The sequence below is a fragment of the Garra rufa genome, chromosome 20 (genome assembly GCF_049309525.1).
Source record: "Garra rufa chromosome 20, GarRuf1.0, whole genome shotgun sequence".
Lineage (NCBI taxonomy): Eukaryota > Metazoa > Chordata > Actinopteri > Cypriniformes > Cyprinidae > Garra > Garra rufa.
Window position 1 is genome coordinate 2408749 of NC_133380.1, and position 22784 is coordinate 2431532.

The window sequence follows — 22784 nt, forward strand, 5'->3', positions numbered from 1 at the left end:
TGATCATGCTGTGTATCTTTCCATCCATCCATCCATTTACACATCTATCCATCATTCTTTCCATTTGTCCATGCCTCTGTCCATCCATCCATCCTCTTATCTTTCTTCTATCCTTCATCTATCCATTGTCTGTCTGTCTGTCTGTCTGTCTGTCTATCTATCCATCTATCCATCTATCCATCTATCCATCTGTACATCAGTCGTTCTATTGTTCTGTCTCATCCCTCCATGATGATCCTTCTATCTAATCTACAGTGTTTCAAGTTAAACTTACTTTTAACATAGAGAATACATATCAATCTAATTTTTTTTTCTCTTTAGGTTCAGTGAATATTTGCATTGGCTGATCTGGGCTCTTGAGTTTCCGCGTCAGACGCAGTAGAAAGTGCGCATGATAAACAGAGCTGCGGTCCAGCGTCAGCGTCCCGCGGCTCATTGTGTCCACATCCTGCTCTATATAATTCCAGACGATTTCTCCGAGGCATGCGCTGGACTGCGGCCCAGAGCGAAAGCTATGCACGTCCTCTCCCATTCCTAAACAAAGAAAAATGTTAATAACAGACCTCGCTTGGACACTTAAGAACGCGAGTATGAACTTTCTTTCATTGTTGTTTGTGCACATCTGGATTTCGGTAGGAAAGGCCGTGCGGCGTCTCCTCCTCCACTGGCAGTCGGGCTCAAGTTTGTGGGAAGAAAATAATCCAGTGTCATTCAGTGCAGCCCGTGGCAGAGTCAGGCAGGATACACCGCGCTGGGCGGATGCACTGGATGCTTGAGTTCAGCAGGAGCTTTGCCAGAAGAGCGTGTGTGTGTGTAGATGAAGCTGTGGTTGCGCTCTTGTGGTTGTGTACATGTGTGCTGGCACTCGCTGAAAGCTGTCTGTATTTGTGCATGCGTTTTTGTGTAGGCAGCCGTGTTTGTGAGTATTTTATGAGTGGCTTTGTGGCAAGTTGTGTCGAAGAAATGTAGCTTTGTGTATTTAAATGCATGTGTGTTAGGGTAAGAAACTTTTAGCGTGCATTCAATTGGCACACGTTTTAAGCAAACATTTAAATAAACATTTTAAAGTGGTGGTTCATCCACAAATTAACATTTTTTTTCAGGAAAGAAGTGTTTTGACTGTTTTGTCCACAGTCAATGGGGTCAAATGTTGTTTGGTTCCCAATGTTGTTTAAAATATCTTATTTTCATTCCAATGAAGAAAGTAATTCAAGTTTGGAATTTCATAAATGATTACAAAATCATTTTTGGCTCCACTATCTCTTTTCAGTTTTTGGAAGATATTTCATTTAGATTTATTTATTTATTTATTTATTTATTTATTATTTCTGAGAAAACGGAACAGAAATATTAATGACATAATCTTGTATGTGGTTATTATAGTTACCCAAATCTAAAACAATTCCAACCAGAAAAATTCTGACTTAAACATTAACGGAAATAAAATGAAATATAAAAGAACTTAAATTTCATTTTTATTTGATTGAAGTACTAAAATAACTAAAGCTGAATAAACTAAAATTAAAAACTAAGACTTAAAGTATACAGAAATAATTTATAAAGCTAATAGGAATAACAAAAAAACAAAATGAAATAACTAAAACTTTAACTAAAATTAAAATAGAAACTATACAAATAAAATATAACTCTAAAATATTAACAAAAATATAGTAGTATAAACTAAATAAAAACTATATAAACATTTAAAAATATAATAAAAATGACAATAACAACAAAATTAATAAAATTACTAAAAATTACCAAAATGAACTAAAATGAATAACTTGAAAGAAATAAAAACTATTCTTTATTTAAAAAATAATAATTAAAATTAAAGTAGCACATAATATAATTACTAAAACTTTAGTATATCAGTGATCTTAAAAATAACACTTATTTTCCTTAAAATATAAATGAAAAGTTAATTTGCAAAAACAGGTAACTATTTTTAGCAATTTTCATTTTAATTGATCTCAATCAGACTGCAGTTAGGTTATTTTGGTATAAAGTAAAAATAACTAAAAAACATGATAAAATAAAAGAAAATGTAGCCTTTTGTGAATAAACTCTTCAAATATATCATCTGAATCCAAATAGCTTCCATTGGAAATACGTCATTCATAGTTTCTTGGTCCGTTTGAGAGGATCACACAAGATTATTAACAATTCTTGAAGACTTTCTGAAGTATCCAAACTCAAACATGACTGTGAGAACTTTGACCGTTAACTAAAACCTTCACCACCCAGTATCAGGTTTTCTCTCATGAGAGCGTCCCTCACAAGCTCAATCTCTGACCTTTCTTCTGAAGTTTTGTTGGCCGTAACCCTATATGGAGGCTTCCAGCATGGCAAAACTTTCTAGAATTTCCTCTAGAGATCAAAAAATGTCGATCCCAGGTGACCAGACTCAACAATAACCTGTGTATTCAGTATTTAGTCACTGTTTACGTGCTTGACAGAAAACTAATGCTTTCAAATGGACTCTTGACATTAGTAACACTCACTTCTTTCTCTACCTGTTATGGTGGGCGGCGTGTTAAAAACCAGCTCTTAAATCGAGACGTTAGCGTCTGTGACTGAGCTCCCACAGTTGATGTAGATGCTATTTTAACCCCACACGTCCAGTAAACGTCTCTAGCCCTGCATAAATATCACATTGATTTGTGGCTGGTTAACAGAGACGTGCCACTGAAAATGCTCCTCAGACCTTCATTAAGTGGTGCCTATTTAGGGAAGTCAAACTAGACGGGTGGTGCGTCAAGCTATAGGAGGAAACACACCTTCACATCGGCTCTTTCTGAACGGAAAGGCCAGCAGCGACCGAGCCAAGTTTTGTCTGCAAATAGAAGCGCTGGTTGAGCTGGTATTTTGAGCGTTGGCTGATGTCTGACTGCCAGAGGATCATTCCAGAAAACACTTAGCGACATACAGTGAGGTATACACTACCCTTATGAAGTTTGGGGTCAAGAAGGACACTTTAAATTGATCAGAAGTGACAGTATGGACTTTTATAATGTTGCAAAAGATTGCTCTTTCAAATAAGTGTTGTTCTTTTGAATTTGCTATTTTACTGTATTTAAAATAAAAACGTCATTGATGAGCAGAAGACTCTTTTATATAAACATTAAAACTTTTGAACTTAGTGTGAACAGAGTGTTGTGTTGACTGTCATTTGGAATTCCAAATGAATTCCTAAATTTTAATTGAAGTAGCAAACACAATGTAAAATTGCATTTTAAATTTGAATGTATTGAAGTAGAATTAATATTATTTAAAATTCATCTGCAGCAATTGTAATTTTTTTTATAGATGTATAGACAGTCATTGTATAGATAACTAGATGGGTAGTTATTCAGAGAGATAGTTAGTCATTATATAGATAACTAGATAGACAGATAGACATTATATAGATGGATAGATATTCAGAAATATAGACATTAGATAAACATTAGATAGACAGTGATAATATATATAACTGGATGGTTAGACAGTCATTATATAGACAACTAGATAGATAGACAGTCATTGTATAGACAACTAGATAGTTATTCAGAGAGATAGATAGTCATTATATAGATAACTAGATAGACAGATAGACATTATATAGATGGATAGATATTCAGAAATATAGACATTAGATAGATAAACATTAGATAGACAGTAATTATATAGATAACTTGATAGATATACATTATATAGATGGATATATATTCAGATATATAGACATTAGATAAACATTAGACAGTTGTTATATGGACAGATAGATAGACATTCTGTAGATAGATAGATAGTCATTATATAGATAACTAGATAGATAGATAGTTATTCAGATAGATAGATAGTCATTATATAGATAACTGGATAGATAGACATTATATAGATGGATAGATATTCAGATATATAGACATTACATAGATAAACATTAGATAAAGATAGATAAAAAGATAGACATGTTATATAGATAACTAGATATTTAGACGATATAGACAGTCATTAGATGGATATACATTCTATAGATAGATAGACAGTCATTATATACTAGATAGACATTATATATTTGGATAGATATTCAGATACTATATAGACGATAGATAGATGGATAGATAGATCTATATGACTATTTATAACTACATAAAAAGTTATTCATAGAGGTAGACAGTCATTATGTAGATAACTAGATAGACATTAAATAGTTGGGATAGATATTCAGATATACAGACATTAGATAGACAGTTGTTATATAGACAGGTAGATAAATAGACATTCTATAGATAGTCATTATATAGATAACTAGATAAATAGTTATTCAGAGAGGTAGACAGTCATATAGAAAACTAGATATACAGATATACATTATATAGATGGATAGATATTCAGATATATAGACATTAGATAAACATTAGATCGACAGTTGTTATATAGACAGATAGATAGATAGATATATAGATAGATAGATAGTCATTTTATAGATAACTTAATAGATAGACATTATATAGATGGATAGATATTCAGATATATAGACATTAGATAGATAGATAGATAGATAGATAGATGATAGACATTATATAGATGGATAAATATTCAGATATATAGACATTAGATAGATAGATAGATAGACATTATATAGATGGATAAATATTCAGATATATAGACATTAGATAGATAGATAGATAGATAGATAGATAGACATTATATAGATGGATAGATATTCAGATATATAGACATTAGATAGATAGATAGATAGATAGATAGATAGATAGATAGACATTATATAGATGGATAAATATTCAGATATATAGACATTAGATAGATAGATAGATAGATAGATAGATAGATAGATAGATAGATAGATAGACATTATATAGATGGATAAATATTCAGATATATAGACATTAGATAGATAGATAGATAGATAGATCGATAGATAGACATTATATAGATGGATAGATATTCAGATATATAGACATTAGATAGATAGATAGATAGATAGATAGATAGATAGATAGATAGATAGATAGACATTATACAGTATAGATGGATAAATATTCAGATATATAGACATTACATAGATAAACATTAGATAGATAAACATGTTATATAGATAACTAGGTATTTAGACAATATAGATAGACAGTCATTAGATAGATGATAGATAGACATATATCTATCCATAATAGATTGATATAAAATATGATAGATAGATAGATGGATAGGATAGACATTGTATAGACAAATACATCAGATAAATATATATTCAGATATATAGACATTAGATGGATAGATAGATGGTATATAGATGGTCTCAGCCTCAGGCGTCACGCCCACGGAACGTTGGCTAAACATCTGATGCATATGGTACACTTAACTGGAAACACTTCAGGAATGTCGAAGTCGTCATCTGATTAGTTGAATTTGACCGGATTTCCGGGAGACGCGAGTGTCGCGTTCGCTTTCGGTCCTCCGGGAAACAAAGCGCAGACTGATTTACTCGGCGTTTTGCTAAAAGGTGCTTATGCAACCGCGATTGTTGTTATACACATTTGCGACATTCGCAAACAAATGACTGACTTACTGCTTGTTCTCCCTCTTCTTCGTTATCTTTCAATGCTGGATATTTCAGTGACTGACTTGTTGCACGCCAGTCTGTTGTTGAGGCATTTCCATGCACCGAAACGTGACGCTGAACGAAACGAACTGTGATTGGCTGTTTGACATGTCGGTCAAACGGCCTTATGGGCGGGCCTTGGCCAATTAAAGCTGCCATGAATTCCAGACCTTCAGCCGTCAGTCTGAAGGTCTGGCTACGTGAGACTAGTATATAGATAGATATTCAGATAGACATTATATAGATAGATATTTAGATAAATAATTTTTGTCATATGTAATACACTATCTTTTGTGCATCAGGGCGTAAAACTTTAACTGATTGAGAGCTGATTCTTCAGTGAATTTTGCACAGCTGTTGTATTATCATCATATCAGGGTTTAATCTTACTTCTTTGTGAAATTAGTAAGGTATAAACAGCCTGTTTTCTCTGAATGTCTTTTTCAGAGTGTATTAACGCTCCTGTACTGTCCAGAAACACTCACACGTGTCTTTCCTGTGTGAATCGGTTATATTTAGCGGTCAGTATCCGTCACAGTGGACTGAGATCTGCTGTAAGTGTGCTTCACCAGCTCAGCGTCACATTTCACTGCCAGAGTTCAAGCGTCCAGATCGTTTGATTTCCCCAGAAGGAGGTGATTTATAGAAGCGATCGGGTGTCCGGCTGTCTGTTGAACCGGTCAAGGACGCTTCTCTGACACTGGCAGCCTATATAGAGCGCATGTCCGGAGAGGACACTAGATCTGCTGCTGGGAGAAACGCCAGGCGGTTGACTAAGCAGGAGCGACTCGGGTTCAACCAGAGAAACCAGAACCACAAAAATTCACCTCTGCATACTGAGCATCATTCTCCTGTGAATGCTTCTCCAGCTGTGCTGTTTCACTGGCACTTATTTATTATTTGACCTTTTTATTTTAATTTGCGTAGAATTTTTAGTCATTTAGATTTTAGATTTGTAGTATTTCTTTGTGTGTGTATGTGTGTGTGTGTGTGTGTGTGTGTGTATATATATGTATATGTAGCATTTATTTATTATTACATTTTATTTATTGTTACATTTTCAGTAATTTAGATTTTTAGTATTTTTTGTGTATATACTGTATATATATATGTAGATATGTTACATTTATTTGTATAGATGTAGCATTTATTTTTTATTTTTCCGTTTTCAAAGATATTTTCGTTATATATATATATATATATATATATATATATATATATATATATATATATATATATATATATATATATATATATATCTGTGTGTAAAAGTAGCATATATATATATATATATATATATGTATATGTAGCATTTATTTATTATTTTTCATTTTCATTGGAATTTTCAGATTAGATTTAAAATTATATATAAATTTTCAATTTCAATTTTATTTCAGGTAACAAAATGAGTTACTTTTCTTGATAGAAATAAGACTGTAATAAAATAAAAATACAAATATTACATAAAAAAAACTTAAAATACTTTTTCAAATTTTTATTATTTTTGGTTGACGCACTAAAATTAGTAACTGGAAATAAGATAAATAAAAACCAACACTGAACTGAAACTAAAACTGAAACAAAAATCCATTAAAATCAAATAGTAATTTCTTTTTATTTAAAAAAAAAAAAAACTAATACAAATGACAAAATCTCATAAGTGCTATAATTTTAAATAAAATAAAAATAAAGGCAAATTTAAAATGGTAATAAAAAACTATAGCTAATTTTCATTTATTTTATTTTTTAATTTTTATTTATTTTTATTTTTAAATTGGAAATAACTAAAACTAAAAACAACTAAAATAAAAATGAATTAAACATGCATAATAATTGACTTAAAAAGAAATAACAAATAACAAAATACTAAAACTTTCCATCCAAAATGAAAATGAAAATGTAAAAAGCCAATTCAAAACAATAATAAAAACTATAAAAGACACTGAACCACACAAATATTGGGTAAAATGGTCTATTTTTATTAAGATAAAACCACTTTAATTGATTCGGTTTGTTTCTGTTGTTCATCACGGTGCATTCTGGGAATGCATTCTCCAGCAGTTACACGTGATACAGGCATAATTAATTTGGCACAGGCGTCTGCCTGTGATACCCTTAAAAATGCTGCCTACGTAGGCAGTGCGCTAGGGTTTGGAGCGGATCCATGGTGTCCGGCTTCCTGGAAACATCCCGTCGTGTTCTAACAGGAAAAACTGTCTGCCTGCCAGTTCAGCGGCCCTGCTGAGTTCACACACTTACACACTTACACACTTACACACTTACACACACACACACACACACACACACACACACACACACACACACACACACACACACACACACACACACACACACACACACACACACACACACTCAGCTGGGCCGAAAAGCAAAACATCATGTGATCTTCTGACTGGCAGCCGCAGGCGACAGATCTCAGCTTGATTCTGACGCTCATACAGTGAGGTTAAAAAATATTAGATCACCAATGCTTCTACTTCTTATTTTTTCATAATTACGATATGTGTAACATACACAGTATGTCACAAAAGTGAGTACACCCCTCACATTTCAGCAACCATTGTAGTATATCTCCTCAAGGGACAATACTATAGAAATGAAACTTGCATATATTTTAGAGTAGTCAATGTGCAGCTTGTATAGCAGTATAGATTTACTGTCCTCTGAAAATAACTCAACATACAGCCATTATTGTCAAAATAGCTGGCAACAAAAGTGAGTACACCCTAAGTCCAGCAGTATGTTGTTTAACCAAGCAAAGCCACATGTCCTATTCATCATGTTTATGTTTTTATCTGCTTGATAGGATCATACAAACTTGTTTATCTTGTATTACAGCAGTTAAAATTTGATGCTTTGAGTACAATTCTCTCATACTGACCACTGGATGTTCAACATGGCATCTCATGGCAAAGAACTCTCTGAGGATTTGAGTTGTTGTTCTCCACAAAGATGGCTAAGGCTATTAGAGGTTCAGTAACATCCTGAAACCGAGTTACACTACAGTGGTCAGAGTCATACAGAGGTTTCCAAGATGGGCTCCATTCGGAACAGGCCTTGCAAGGGTCGATCAACGAAGTTGAGCACTCGTTCTGTGCGTCAAGTGCAGAACCTGCTTTAAAAAACAGATGCATGAGTGCTGCCAGCATTGCTTTAATGGTTGCAGAAGTAGAAGGTTTGTCAGTGCTCAGACCAAGTCGGTTTGCATAGGCGTCGTCTCAGAAGGAAGCTGGCTCACAAGAAAGCCCACAAACAGTTTGCTGAAGACAACCAATCCAAGAGCATGAATTACTGGAACCATGTCCTGTGGTCATGGTTAAATTATATATTATAATTTAGTTGTTTAGTACACCAGCTTAAACTTTATTCAATTTATTGCGTGGTTAATGTTTGTATTTTTTTTTTGTATTAGTTTTTATTTACAATAACAATGAAGTGACTCCTATTTTATTTACCTATTTACCTATTTATTTATTTTTATTTAATTAATTCTTAATTTAATTTATTTTTTGTAATTAATTTTGTTTTATTTTAATTCTTAATTATAATCATAATTCTTAATTTAATGTTAATTTATTTATTTAATTTAATTGTAATTGTTTACATGTTTAAACTAATTCTGTTATTTAAGTGTTAAGTTTTTCATCTAATATTTACATTAATTTAATATTTAAGCAGTTTTTAGTTTTACTTTTTTACAATAACAATGAAGTGACTCATTTACTTATTTTTTAAATGAAATTGTAATTCTTAATTATAATTTATAATTATTTCTTAATTTAAAATTTTATCTATTTAATAATTTTATTTCTTTAATTTTTTTTACTAATTTAGTTTAAGTGTGAATTTTTCATCTAATATTTACAATAACAATAAAGTGACTCATTTACTTATTTATTAGATTAAATTTTATTTCTTAATTATAATTTGCAATTATAATTCTTAATTTTCTTTTTTAATGATTTAAATTTAAGTTTAATTTGAATTCTTTTCATTTTTTTACTAATTTTATTTTTTTAAGTGTGAGTTTTTCATCTAATATTTACATTAATATTTAAGCAGTTTTTAGTTTTAATTTGTATTCACAATAACAATGAAGTGATTCATTTACCTATTTATTTATTTATTTTTATTTAATTTTATAATTTATAATTATAATTCTTAATTTTGATTTTTAATTACTTAAAATTCTTCTTTTTTTTTTTTTTTTTTTACTAAGTAACTGGATTGGTCAAATAGAAACAGCACTGAATACAAATTATTTTCATTTCATTTTTAATCCCAGATTTGCTGTCAGATTCTTGGATTGTGAAATGTAAGTCCATTTCTTATGAACAAAATGCCCATTCATCAGTGTGAAACCGCATTTTTCATCATCTCACTTGATTTGACTGTTTTCTGTTGCGGTTGTGATGATTTTTCTGAACTCTAGTAACTTCAGATTGATTTTCTATGACAAAAAGAAGCTGTGTGAGGAAAAGTCAAGTCATGATTGCTCAAGCTCAACATTCCCCATTGATTTCAGAAAGGGAAGTGTAACGTCACAGGAAACTCCCAGCAAACGTGTGTGTGTTTATGTGTGTGTAGGTTTGTGTGCTTTGACAGAGCAGGCTGTGTCTGATTAGCGAAAGGGAAAGTTGCAGATATAATGAGCCGGCCTGTCCATCCATGTCTGGAAACGCTGTTAGTGCACAGCAGGCCAGTCACACAATGGAAAAGTCTGCTGATATTTTCCTGTGCTCCACCAAAACCGTCTTTAACCTACTTTCAGAGGATTTCTCAAGTCTTGGTTATCTTTGCAGGGTGTCTTGTGTTCAGAGGACACTAAATAAGGAAGTAGTTTTTTGAAGGAAGTTGTCTGTTGATATCAAATATGTAATTTGTAATGAAACGTGCACTTCTTGGTCTAAAAGTCCAACCATAGTAATGTAAACTTAATGTAGTTAGAAAACTAAATTTGCATTCATTAATGGTTGAAAAAATAATGTAAATCTAATTGTGACTTTTTTTAATCGTACAATTCTGATATTTTTCTTGCAATTCTGAATTCAGACATTTTTTTGTGCAATTTTAAGAAATTGTGAGCTATAAACTCACAGTTCTGAATTTTTTTGACTTTTTAAAATATTTCTATTTAGCATTAATTCTATACGTTTCAGCCTTTAATTAAAATTTTATATTGTAATTTTTTTCATTTTGGTACACTACATTAAACTTACAGTACTTCAGTTGCAAAGACAACATTTCTATTTCTATTTTTATTTAGAATTATCTGTTATAGAATTATCTATTAGAATTATTTACATTTTGATTTAGCTTATATTTTCAGTTTTTTTAATTTTGTAATTTTGTCCATTTGTTACATTTTAGTAATTTTGTCATGTGCTTTTGTAGTTTGTATTACTTTTTTAATATTTATATTTAGCATTAATTATATATATATGTTTTAGCCTTTTTAATTTCATCAAAATTTTATATTATAATTTTGTCATTTTGGTAAACTAAATTAAACTTAGTATTTCAGTTGCAAAGACAACATTTCTAATTTTTTCATTTAGATTTTGATTTAGAATTTTCTATTATAGAATTATCTGTTAGAATTATTTACATTTTGATTTAGCTTATATTTGTATATTTTCAATTTTTTTATTTTGTAATTTTGTCTTTTTTGTCACATTTTAGTAATTTTGTCATGTACTTTTGTCATTTTTGTTACTTTTAACCTCATTCTAAATTATTTTCATTTTGATTTAGAATTGTCTATTATAGAATTATCTATTAGAATTATTTTGAATTGTTTACATTTAAATTTTTTGTGCTTTTATGTGCTTTTGTAGTTTTAATTCGATTTTTATTTCTATTTGGTGTTAATTATGATGGTAACACTTTACAATAAGGTTCATTAGTTAAACATTAGTTAATGTATTAACTAACATGAACTAACCATGAGCAATACATTAGTTACTGTATTTACTAATCTTTATTAACATTAGTTAATGAAAATATAGTTGTTCATTGTTTGTTCATGTTAGTTCACGCTGCATTAACTAATGTTAACAAGATTTTAATAATGCATTAGTAAATGTTGAAATTAACATTAACAAAGATTAATAAATGCTGTATAAGTGCAGTTCATTATTAATTCACGTTAACTAATGTTTTTAACTAATGTTAACTAATGAACCTTATTGTAAAGTGTTACCATTATAATTTAGTTCACCAACTTAAATTTATTGTATTTCGGTTAGTTGCCAGGGCAACATTTCAAATTTTTTATTATATATTAACTTCATTCTAAATTATTTTAATTTTGATTTAGAATCGTCTATTATAGAATTATCTATTATAATCATTTTAAATTGTTTACATTTTTTTTTAAAGTTTTAGTCATTTTATGTGCTTTTGTAGTTTAATTTGTTTTTTATTTCTATTTAGTGTTAATTATAATTTAGTAATTTTGGTACACCAACTTAAATTTATTGTATCTCAGTTAGTTACCAGGATGTTTTTTTTGAATGTTTGTTTTTATTTACATATTTATAGTTTCTATTAATATTTTTATAAATATTTTTGTTTGTGTATTGAAATTTTGCATTTTTATAATTTTACACATTTCTTAGTGATTTAATTCCATTAGCTTTTATTTTAAGTATTGTTTATTTTTGTTAACTTTTTATAGTGTTTTATTTAGATTTGTTTTTAAGGTATGTATTTTTATTTTTATTTTTGTTTTTTGTTTTTATCTTAAGTTTTTTATTTTACTTTTTTTTTGTACATTTTGTAATTTTGTTCAGCATATGTTTTGTATTTTTAAAATGTTTGTTTTTATTTACATTTTTATAGTTTCTATTAATATTTGAATATTTAAATATTTTTAGATTTTCTGTTTTTTTTTTGTTTTTTTTTTAGTTAAAGCTTTTTGGTTGTATTGATTTTGTAAATTATTTTCATTTTGATTTAGAATTATAGAGTTATAATAATTTTGAATTATTTAAACTTTTTTTTAATTTCTTCTTTAAGTTTTAGTAATTTCATGTGCAATTGTCATTTTAATTAGTTATTTATTTCTGTTTAGTGTTAATCATAATTTATTAATTTTAAACAAATTTAACATTTTTCTTTTTTATTTATAAGTTTAAGTTTTACTTCTAATAAAAAGTTAAAAAGTTGCAATTACTTTTTTTCCTTTTTTTTTTCTCTTGCATTAGAAAAAAGCAGAATTGTTTCTAGATATCCTTCAATGTGAGTGATGTTAATGAGGAGTAAACGAGTACAGCATGTTCACAGCGAATTGAACCCTTTGGTCTTGATGGGCTCTCACGGGACCCCGTCTGTAATCTTCACATGTGCAAACATCATTTCCACACGCGTGTCGTCGTCCGCAGACACAAACATGCCCTCAGCGGCTGGCAGCAGATTTGAGCCGCATTACTGTAATGAGAAACTCATTAATGCTGCAGAGCCGGAGCGCTTTATGATGGAAAAAAAACATGGAAAAGAGTTCAGATGCAATCGAGAGGTAAAACCAGGCCTCGAGTTTCTGGAAATGATAGACCTTCAGTCAAACCCTCAGAAAGCTTCAATATCAGGTTGATGATTAAGGAGTTTGGAGATATTTGGTGCATTTCTGACCTAAAGAAAAGTGCTGAAATCACTTCCATGCAAGGACAAAACATTTATTTTGGCTACGTATATGGATATAAAGCATAATTCCTCTATTGAGTGTTGTTTTCAACTTAAATATGACTTTAGTAAAAGTTTTTTTTTTTTTTTTAAACAGTAATTCCTCTTTCTAGACCACATGAAATCAGAAGTTTTGTGGCTTTTAGTTCATATTCGTCAAATTAATTTGACGTTTATAATTTTAAGAATTTTTATTTTTGTATATATTTTATTTACTTTTTATAATTGTATGTTTAGTGTTTTATTTTGATTTGTTGATTTGTTTTATTTTAATTTGACATATAATCTTTTAATTTTTGTTTTTATTTTACATTTTTTTTATTTTAGCTTTTTTGTAATTTTGTTCAGCGTGTTTTATTTTTTATTTAAAAAATATTTTTTTATTTACAATTTTGTATTCTTTTTTTACTTTAAGAATTTTTATTTTTGTATATATTTCATAAATTTAAATCTTACATATTTTTGTAAGATTTTTGTAAGATATTGTTTTTATTTTTTTTATTAACTTTTGTACATTTTGTAATTTTCAGCATGTTTTTTTTACACATTTATAGTTTCTATTAATATTTTTTGTAAATATTTTTGTTTGTGTATTTAAAATTTTCCATTTTTATAATTTTACACATTTTTTAGTGATTTAATTTCATTAGCTTTATTTTATAAGTGTTGTTTATTTTTTAAACTGTTTATGTTTGTATGTTTAGTGTTTTATTTTGATTTGTTTTATTTTTCTAATTTTAATTTTACATATTTTTAATTTTTTGTATATATTTTAAGTTTTTTATTTTGAATTTTTTGTATTTTTGTGCATTTTGTAATTTTGTTCAGCATGTGTTTTGTATTTTTAAAATGTTTGTTTTCATTTACTTTTTTATAGTTTCTAATAATATTTTGAATATTAAAATATTTTTCTATCTTTTTTTATTTAATTTTATTTTAGTTAAAGCTTTTTGCTTGTATATATTTTTTGTAAAGTTTTTTCTTTGTTTAAATATTTTTTATATTTTATTTTTATTTTACAGTTTTTTGTTTTATTTATTTTTTGCAACGCTTTTTTGTTTGTGTATTTAAATTTAGCATTTTTATAATTATATACATGATTTAGTGTTTTATTTTCATTTGCTTTGATTTTAAGTATTGTTTATTTTGTTAACTTTTTATAATTGTATGTTTAGTGTTTCATTTTGATTTGTTTTATTTTTTAGTTTTATATATTTTTTGTTTTTATTTTAAGTTTTTTATTTTACTTTTTTGTGTATTTTTGTGCATTTTGTAATTTTCTTCAGCATGTTTTTGTATTTCTTCAAATGTTTATTTTGTTTACTTTTTTATAATTGTATGTTTAGTGTTTTATTTTACATATAATCTTTTAATTTTTTGTTTTTATTTAAAATCTTTTTATTTTTACTTTTGTAATTTTGACTCATTGCTGATCTATTAAAGAAATTTAATCATTCCGAATTTATTCTGTGAAACTAGCGTGTTTAATCTAATCTAATTTTATCTTTCTATAATTCAACAGACACTTTCATCTGGTTGTTTTCTCCCAGTGATGGTGATTTGAGCAAACGGACAGTGAGACGTGAGGACGCTGGTGTCCTTGACTCGTGATCATCTCACACCTGATCTGACATCCGATTGGAGCCATATGGCCGTCCGCATTAAGCCGAGCCGTAGGTGGCACAGAAATCACCGACCGTCACGTACGCCGCTGACAGATTCAGGTACAGATGAACAACCTTCATATCAGCACTTCTCAAACACCTCTCAGATCACAGACCACAAGATTAAACCAAATTGAGATGAAAAAACTGAATGCAGAACAGCAATGTGAATTAGCATCTAAGAAAGCAGAGTGAAAACAACAAAGTGAAGTTTGAATGTTTATATGTTTATCAGAGACAAAATGATTGATAGACAGATAGATGGATGGATGCATGAACAAACAAACAAGTAGACACAGAAACATACGAATAAATAAAAAAACTAACAAATGACAGATAGATGGATAAAACAAATGAACAAGCAAACAAACAAAAGAACAAATGAACAAACAATAGATGAAACAAAAGCAAACAAACGAAAGATAGATAAAAAAATGAACAAACAAACAAAAGAATGAACAAGCAAACGAACAAAAGAGCAAATGAACAAATATGTGTATAATAAATGAACAAACAAACAATAGATAGATAAAGCGAATAAACAAACGAATGGATGAAACACAAAAGAATAGATGAAATTAATAAACAAACAAGCAAACACAAAAGGAACGATCAAATAAAACAAATGAACAAACAGAAGAATGAACAAGCAAACAAACGAAGGAAAAAACAAACAGAAGAGATAAAACAAATAAACAAACAAATGAACAATATAGTTAGATAAAATTAGTGAATGGACAAACAAACGAATAAATGAACGAATGAATGACAGGTAGATAAAACAAATGAACAAAGAAACAAGAACGAACAAGCAAACAAATGATAGAACAAATAAACTGAGTTAAAACGAAAGCACAAACAAACAAAAGAACAAATAAATGATAGATAGATGGTAGATAAATGAACAAACAAGCAAACATAGAATAAGCAAACGATAGATAGATGACATAAAGAGATAGATAGAAATGAACAAACAATAGAACAAACAAGCAATCAAACGAAAGAACAAACAAACGAATGATAGAGAGATAAAACGAATAAACAAACAAACTAAACATACCAACAATAGATAGAATGAACAAACAAACAAGTAAACTAGAACAAGCGAAACAATGAACTAACAAATGATAGATGGATGGATAGATAGATAAAACGAACAAACAAACGAAACAACTGACAACTAACGAACAAATGAACAAAAAAGATAGATAGATAGATAGATAGATAGATAGAAATGAACAAACAATAGAACAAACAAGCAATCAAACGAAAGAACAAACAAACGAATGATAGAGAGATAAAACGAATAAACAAATAAACTAAACATACCAACAATAGATAGAATGAACAAACAAACAAGTAAACTAGAACAAGCGAAACAATGAACTAACAAATGATAGATGGATGGATAGATAGATAAAACGAACAAACAAACGAAACAACTGACAACTAACGAACAAATGAACAAAAAAACGATAGATAGAGAGATAGATAAAATGAACAAACAAACGAAACAACTGACAACTAACGAACAAATGAACAAAAAAACGATAGATAGAGAGATAGATAAAATGAACAAACAAACGAAACAACTGACAACTAACGAACGAATGAACAAACAAGCAAACTAGAATGAACGAAACAATGAACTAACAAATGATAGATAGATAGATAGATAGATAGATAGATAGATAGATAGATAGATAGATAGATAGATAGATAGATAGATAGATAGATAGATAGATAGATAGATAGAAATGAACAAACAAAAGAACAAACAGGCAATCAAACGAAAGAACAAACAAACGAATGATAGAGAGATAAAATGAATAAACAAACAAACTAAACATACCAACAATAGATAGAATGAACAAACAAATACTGGGCGGATTTTTATCATTATAGGATGTTTTTGTACACACATTTATGTTCAAACAACTTGTAAAAGTGAGTTTTGCATCCGATGACCCCTTTAAGGAACATAATGTGTGAAATCCAGACACTTGAGTTCACACCAGCTTCACACCAGCGATCACATGACTGTGTGTGTGTGTGTGTGTGTGTGTGTGTGTGTGTGTGTGTGTGTGTGACTCTTATCTGTCTCTGTTTCTCCAGACGGTTTCCATGGACCCGTTATCCGATGGCAAACTCGGAATCTGGTTGTCATGGAGATTCCCGAATCTCTGACTTTATCAGAGGAGATAATCTGTGTTTCTGATGCGCTTCATTCCTCTCAGACTTCCTTCAGCTCTTCCTGCTGTCTGGATTCAGGAAGCAGGTGTCCATCTGGGTTTCCATAGCAACACCTGACATTATGGGCCGAGTTTCCGTGATCCATCTGCTGCGAACCAAACACAGGTGTGCGCTCGATGTGGACGTGACACGCTCGCACCGGACAAACCGCAGAGACACGCGTCACTAGCATCCGAAACACACGTCTCAAACACAGACAGACAATTACAATATTACGCCATACGGAAAACTTGTTTAAAGGGACAATTCACCCCAAAGAAAGTTGGATTTTTTTCACGTACACAAACAGCTGTTCAATTGATTCAGTTGCTTAAAAACAAACAAACAAGAAAAGCAACATAAAATTATCAAGACTTGAGCACAATATTCCAAAAACTATAACAAAACTCGTAACCTGAAATAAAATAAACATGAATAAAGGCAGCATTTCTCATTTTTGCGTAGTTTAATTTTAAATACTAAAATAACAAAAAAAGGAAATAAAAATGGAATAGCATCTGTATAGATTTATAAAAAAAAACAGAGACTAATAAAAATGACAAAGACACAGCAAAATCACTAAATCTAAGAATAATGGAAAATATAAAAATAAAACTTAAAAACTAAATAATAAATAATATATATGATAAATGAAATATAAATAAATAAAAATATTAATTATATATAAATATAATAAAAATATAAATTAATAAGTATTCTAAATCTTTTGAAATGCTATGATGCTTTGCATTAGAAGCTATCCAAATTTATATCATTATACATAAAACAAAGTAATTAAGAAAGAAATATTTTTTTATTGTGTAGTTAATAATTTTTAATAATTAATAAAATTGTTTAATTTGTTTAATATGATAAAATAACTAAAACAAGGTAATAAAATGGAATAAAAACGGTGTGTGTGTGTGTGAGTAAAAATATAAACTTAAATAAGTGTTTATATATATATATATATATATATATATATATATACTTAAACATGATATTAACAATATATAAATAAATACAAATATTAATTTTATATAAATATAATAAAAATAGAAATTAATGAGTAAAATCTTTTGAAATTCTATGATGCATTAGAAGCTATCCAAATTTGTATAATTCTACATAATTCAAACAAATTAAGAAATTAATTATTTTTTAAATCATAATAATTATTCACAAAAAATTTTGTGACTTTAGATCTCCGTATTTATTGTTTTTCTTTATGATGAACAATTTAAAAATTATTTTAAACATTTTATTTTTTATTTTACTTTTAATAATCAAAACAAAACTCAGTAATATACCATGTTTTATTGTCATATTTATAAGAAGAAATTCAGTAGATCTCAGGTTTTGTTTTTAACTGAGTCAGTGACAGGAATCATAAGAGCAGAAGTGTGTCTGCGTCCCGTGAGTCTGTATCTCTATCTGTATGAAGACAAACACAGCAGTCATAACACGACTCCATCTTTGTCTCGCAGTTTCCCTCTCGTCTCCATCTTTCATCCAACCGCAATTTCTCAAAGCGCTCTAAAAGTAGGACAGGAAGTTTGGGATGTAAAGCACATCGCTGATGTCTCGACGGCCTCTGATTGGCTGAGACAGAAACGTGCCTGTCTGAAACTCACATCGTGCCCTGATCTTTACGCTTAACCGGATCTGAGAGCGATAAGACCGACAAACACGTCTCGTGTCTGAGTCTGACCAGGGTGATTAAACACAAACTAGAAGAAGTAAAATATAAATAAGATAAATGCTAAATGGAATCAAGAAAACATTTAAAAAACCCTTAAACTTAGTTTATTTCAGCTAGTTGTTAAAAAATAGACAACATATCTCATTGTTATTTAGTTTAACTTGATGAATGAAATTAAATAAAAATATACGTGCATGAATATAACATTTGAAAAAAATTAATCTAAAAATGAAAAAAATATAGAGATGTATAAAAAAAAAATTATGAAAAGTAGGAAAAAATAATTAAAATATAAAATTGTCATATTATATCAAATCAAAAAAATTAATAAAATTATAAATATGTACAATTATAATAAATAAATTGTAAAAAAAAAATAAGTTTGTTTAAATATTCATGATTACATGGTTAATTTTGCTTGCATTTAAATTCAGGAATTATATTGGAATTTAAGTCATTTTCATTTCAACTTTTTCATTTTCGTTCATTTGTTTGTTAATTTATTTCATCTACCTATCTATCATTCATTTGTTTGTTTGTTCATTTGTTTTATCTATCTATCTATCTATCTATCTATCTATCTATCTATCTATCTATCTATCTATCTATCTATCTATCTATCTATCTATCTATCTATCTATCTATCGTTTTTTGTTTCGTTTGTTTGCTTGTTAGTTTGTTTATTTATATTATGTATATATCGTTTGTTCTTTTGTTTGTTTGCTTGGTCATTCTTTTGTTCATTTGTTTTATCGATCTATCATTTGTTTGTTTGTTTGTTCATTTTATCTATCATTTGTTTTTAGTTTGTTTGCTTGTTTGTTCTTTTATTAGTTTTTATGTTTTATCTATCTATATATCTGTCTATCGACTATCTATATCGTTTGTTTGTTCTTTTGTTTGTTTGCTTTTTCATTCTTTTGTTCATTTGTTTCATCTGTCAATCATTTGTTTGCTTGTTTGTTTATTTTATCTAACTATTGTTTGTTTGCTTGTTCATTTATTTTATCTATCTATCGTTTGTTTGTTGTTTGTTTGTTCATTAATTTTATCTAACAATTGTTTGTTTGCTTGTCTGTTTATTCATTGTTATCTATCGTTTGTTTGTCGTTTTATTTGTTTTTTCTTTTGTTTTCTCCTATCTCTCTATCTATCTATCTATCTATCTATCTATCTATCTATCTATCTATCTATCTATCTATCTATCTATCTATCTATCTATCTATCTATCTATCTATCTATCTATCTATCTATCTATCGCTTGTTTGTTTGTTTTTTGTTTGTTTGTTTGCTTGTTAGTTTTTTTTATTTATGTATCTATTGTTTGTTTGTTCTTTTTTCATTCTTTTGTTCATTTGTTTTGTCAATCATTTGTTTGCTTGTTTGTTTGTTTATTTTATGTAACAATTGTTTGTTTGTTTGCTTGTTGTTCATTCATTTTTATCTATCTATCGTTTGTTTGTTCTTTCGTTTGTTTGTCGTTTTATTTGTTTTTTCTTTTGTTTTCTTCTCTCTATCTCTCTATCTATCTATCTATCTATCTATCTATCGCTTGTTTGTTTGTTTTTTGTTCGTTTGTTTGCTTGTTAGTTTATTTATTTTATGTATCTATCGTTTGTTTGTTCTTTTGTTTGTTTGCTTGTTCATTCTTTTGTTCATTTGTTTTATCGATCTATCATTTGTTCGTTTGTTTATTTATTTTATGTATCTATCGTTTGTTTGTTCTTTTGTTTGTTTGCTTGTTCATTCTTTTGTTCATTCATTTTATCTAACAATTGTTTGTTTGCTTGTCTATTCATTTTTATCTATCGCTTGTTTGTTTGTTTTTTGTTCGTTTGTTTGCTTGTTAGTTCGTTTATTTTTATGTATCTATCGTTTGTTTGTTCTTTTTTCATTCTTTTGTTCATTTGTTTTATCTGTCAATCATTTGTTTGCTTGTTTGTTTATTTTATCTAACTATTGTTTGTTTGCTTGTTCATTCTTTCGTTCATTTATTTTATCTGTGTATCATTAGTTTGTTGTTTGTCTAACATTTTATCTAACAATTGTTTGTTTGCTTGTCTGTTTATTCATTTTATATAACAATTGTTTGTTTGTTTGTTTGCTTGTTGTTCATTCATTTTTATCTATCTATCTATCGTTTGTTTGTTCTTTCGTTTGTTTGTTTTATTTGTTTTTTCTTTTGTTTTCATCTATCTATCTATCTATCTATCTATCTATCTATCTATCTATCTATCTATCTATCTATCTATCTATCTATCTATCTATCTATCTATCTATCTATCTATCGCTTATTTGTTTGTTTTTTGTTTGTTTGTTTGCTTGTAAGTTTGTTTATTCATTTTTGTATTTATCTATTGTTTATTGTTCTTTTTTTGTTTGCTTGTTCATTCTTTTGTTCATTTGTTTTATCTATTGTTCGTTCATTAATTTGTTTGTTTATTCATTTGTTTGCTTGTTTGTTTGTTGTCTGTTGTTTTGTCTCTAAAACATATGAATGTTTAAACTTCACTTAATCATTTTCACTCTGCTTCCTTAGATGCAAATTCACATTGCTGTTCTGCATTCTGTTTTTCACCACAATTCAGTTTAAATTCATGAACTGAATTGGAATAAAAATTTTTGATAATCTGAATTCTGCTCAACCAATTGCAGCTACATTTGTGTAGTCCTGTGGATCATTTCAGGCCTTAAATCATATTTACCACAGATAACAAATCAAGCAACTAACACAATCTGTTTTGTTTGTCATGGTTGCAGGTTGAGACAGAAGACGGATGGCTGTTTTTCACCTCAGACTCCTAAAAGTTATATATGACACTGATTTGAGACTCATCTGATTTATATCAGCTCCTCGTTTATCTGCTGAACTTCCATCAACCATCTCACCTTATTTGTGACCAGCGTCAGCAAGAGAAGATCGACCAGGACTGACTTGATGCTTCAATGGACAGACGTTTGGTGAACAGAAACACAAGAGCAGAATGTTGTTCTTTATGTTTAAATACGGCAGCTGAAATGAGCCGTGAAATGATTTTCCCCAATTTAATGGAGCTGAACTTGCCTTTAATTACGCTTGAGTGAAATCATCATCGGCTGCTCGGAGGAAAAATAAAGAGAGAGATGAAAAGGAGAACAGAAACAAAGACACAGACGGATGGAGAGGAAAAAGGTAAAACCTCATTTGATTGGTAATTATAGTCAAGCAGACGTAAACCATGAAAGAACAGAAACTCCTGAGCTCACATGTGTTTAGTGGGTTGTTCCTGTTTTTCAGAAGGTTTCAACTTATTCTTGTGTGAGGAAGTGTTTCTGAAACAGAAAAACAAAACTGATGTAGTTTTCACTCAGAATTTGCTATTGAATTTCTTAAATATTTATAAAGAAACAGATTAAAATTGATAAAATAGATTAAAATATAAATAATTATTTTTTAAAAAACATTTAAATATATGTGTATATACACACACACACACACACACACACACACACATATATATATATATATTTTTTTTTCATTTTTGTGTAGTTTTGAGTTACTAAAAAATAAAAATAAAACTGAAATTCTAAAAAGACACATTAAAGTAAATACAAAAAATGACAACAAAATAACTAAAGCATAAACTAAAATGCAAATGGAAAAATAAAAGGGTGACTCAAAATATAAATAAAATCCATAATGTTGTATCAGTGATACTAAAACTAAATTAATTTTCCAACTTTCAAAAAAGATTTTTTTTAATAATAAATCTTTAAAAAATATAGGGCAACACATTGAATTAAACAAGAAATTTTATAAAATAGAAATAATATTTTTATAAATATTTTATATTTTCTGACATTTTAGAAAGAAATGATATTTTCTTGATAAAAGTAT